The sequence below is a fragment of the Penaeus vannamei genome, chromosome 5 (assembly GCF_042767895.1).
Source record: "Penaeus vannamei isolate JL-2024 chromosome 5, ASM4276789v1, whole genome shotgun sequence".
In the NCBI taxonomy this organism is placed as follows: domain Eukaryota; kingdom Metazoa; phylum Arthropoda; class Malacostraca; order Decapoda; family Penaeidae; genus Penaeus; species Penaeus vannamei.
The window spans coordinates 26,222,839-26,225,338 of NC_091553.1; the positions used below are offsets into that span (position 1 = coordinate 26,222,839).

The 2,500-nt window shown below is 40.2% G+C and overlaps 1 protein-coding gene across 7 annotated transcripts in view; it reads left to right on the forward strand.

The window, feature by feature from the left end:
- LOC113830091 (leucine-rich repeat-containing protein 70) overlaps window positions 1-2,500 on the forward strand; it is a 391,574-nt gene that overhangs the window by 32,376 nt on the left and 356,698 nt on the right. The window lies entirely within an intron of this gene.

The window sequence follows — 2,500 nt, forward strand, 5'->3', positions numbered from 1 at the left end:
GTCATGATCACAACAGCGTAAAACAAACTCTGAAAGAGCGCTTTTGCTTGGCGGCGTAACAAACATAAATTGCGTGGGCACGACACAGTGTGCCGACTGCATTGCAAGTGTGCATGTATTACTACACGGAGGTAGGGTATGGTACACCCTAAAAAGCACAACACAAATAAATACCGATGCCCCTCCACTCGCGAATGGATGTAGGCCTGCGCCATGGGTGCAGACAAGAGATAGCTCAGCCTGCAGAATTTTTGTACCATACAGAAGCGGGATCAAACGTTCGACTATAAAAAATAATTTAGTAAATTACGTTTCATTCATTCTTTTCGGGTCTCGACGCCACTCCATGTCTGACTGGTTTGGCACAACATCCACGACATCCACAGCGTCGGGCTCGTGCTTGTACGGTCCAACAACCATCAACCCTTGATATTCCTCTTCTTCTTCCTACTCTTCGAAGACGTAGGCACCCTCTGAAGAAGTTGTACCAATGTTCTCGTCGGAATAATCCGATGAAACTTCACTGATTTCACTGCCGTTGTAGTCTTGTTGTGAGTCCGCCATGTACAATGTATTGAATGCAGAGAATGCTGTGATCACGTTCTGGAATTGACGTCACACATCCGGGTTCCGGATTTTCATGGGAAAATATAACTTGACTTCGGAAAATCGAAATAAACCAATTTTGGGGAATTATTTTCAGATTTCCTTTTTTACTCATATTAGAGAGATGGTTTGCGAGATAATTCTCCCTTTTTAAAATTTTCAGTTGTTACTTCACATATGCCCTTTAATTAAAGGAGTTGGAGAAACTCGGACAAACGGATGTGAGGAAGAAAGAAATAGTGGAGGAGTAGGAGAATGAAGGAAAAAGAAAGAAAAAAGGATCTGGGTGATAAGAGTCTTAAAAGCGAGGAAAACAGAAGATGAGGAAGAAACATGAAGATAAAGAAGTAAGAAGAACGGTTAGCGTCAAATAAGTGAGAGACCGAGAAAGGGAAAGTGTGGACGGAGTGAAATAGAGAGATGAAAGACAAACAGAGATAAAAAAAAAAAAAAACAATGCAAGAGATGTAAAGATAATATATACATTTTTCACGCAGAGGTTATGAACAAGGGAAAGAATGAAACCAAGATAAACTCAATGATATAAAAAATATATATATGGGAACAGGACAGATGACGATAAAAGGAGACAGAAAGAGCAAAAAGTTTAGGAAGAAACGGGAAGCGAAGGAGAGACGGGAGACTAGGAAATGCTAGCCAATAACGGTCGGAAGGAATGAGTGTCCAGAATTACAGGAATAATTGTGGAGGGGAATAAAAGGGAATAATGAAGGACAGGGAAGGGCGCGTCAAATATGACATGGAGGGGGAAGTGGAGGCAAGACTGTGCTAAGAGAGAGAGAGAGATAAAAAGATAAAAAGATAGACAGAGAGAGAGATAAAGAGATAAAAAGATAGATAGAGAGAGAGAGATAAAGAATTAAAAGGATAGATAGATAGATAGAGAGGTGGGGGAGAAAAAGAGAAAAAGAAAGAAAGAATGAGAGAGAGGGGGGATAAAAAGAAAGAAAGAATGAGAGAGAGAAAGAGACAGAGAATACATACACAGAAATATATTATTCATCTGCAATCACATTTTTGAAATAACGCCACAGATATTCCAAACAGAAAAGCAACAACAGCATTACACAACACTACAAAAAAAAACAAAAACTTGTTGAGGTAAAAGGAAAGTTCAACTTCCAGCTATAAAACTCGATAAGAACATATGAGCCTCAATCTCATGACAAAGCGCAGGCATAAAATGTGCTTGGAAACTGGCTGCTTAAGGATTCATTTCTTGGCGCAAGGAAATAAGAAAATGCTTCTCAGGTTCGACCTCCTCTTTGGCCTTTGACCTTCGAAACGGATTGAAGTTAAAGTTGGTATTGTTTCTAAAAAGATAAATAATGCGAGGGAAATTTGATAAAAAGAGGAGGGGAGAGACTAAAGAAAAGAAAATGAAATAGCTTCATGAATTGGAAAGGAAGGAAGCCTCTCTAATGCATAAAAAGAACAAAGAAAAAACACGGATTAAGCAAAACGACGACAAAGCAAGATATTCAAAATTACAAATTAAAAGCACAGCATGAAATAAACAGAAACAGAAAGCAAGCAGATGCACAACGTAACCAACTACACAGCAAGACCGGAAGGGAAGATCGCTTACCAAAGAAACAAAGTAATAATCAGTGAAAAAGGAAATTCAACAAGGAAATTGCATATATCAAGCAATAGGACACTAAATAAACAAATGAATGAATGCAATAACAAAAACTCTCCGCTTCCTCTCCCAGTCCAGGTGTTGGGCACACTCAGCTCACCTGGTCACGAGGAATCGTCAATCAGCTGGAGGAGTTGGGGTCGTTGCTAATCTAATTTGGGGCTTCGACTTCGCAGACCCTACTCTCGGGGGCGTTGGGGTATGCGCGTGCGTGGAGGGGTGTTGGGGGTG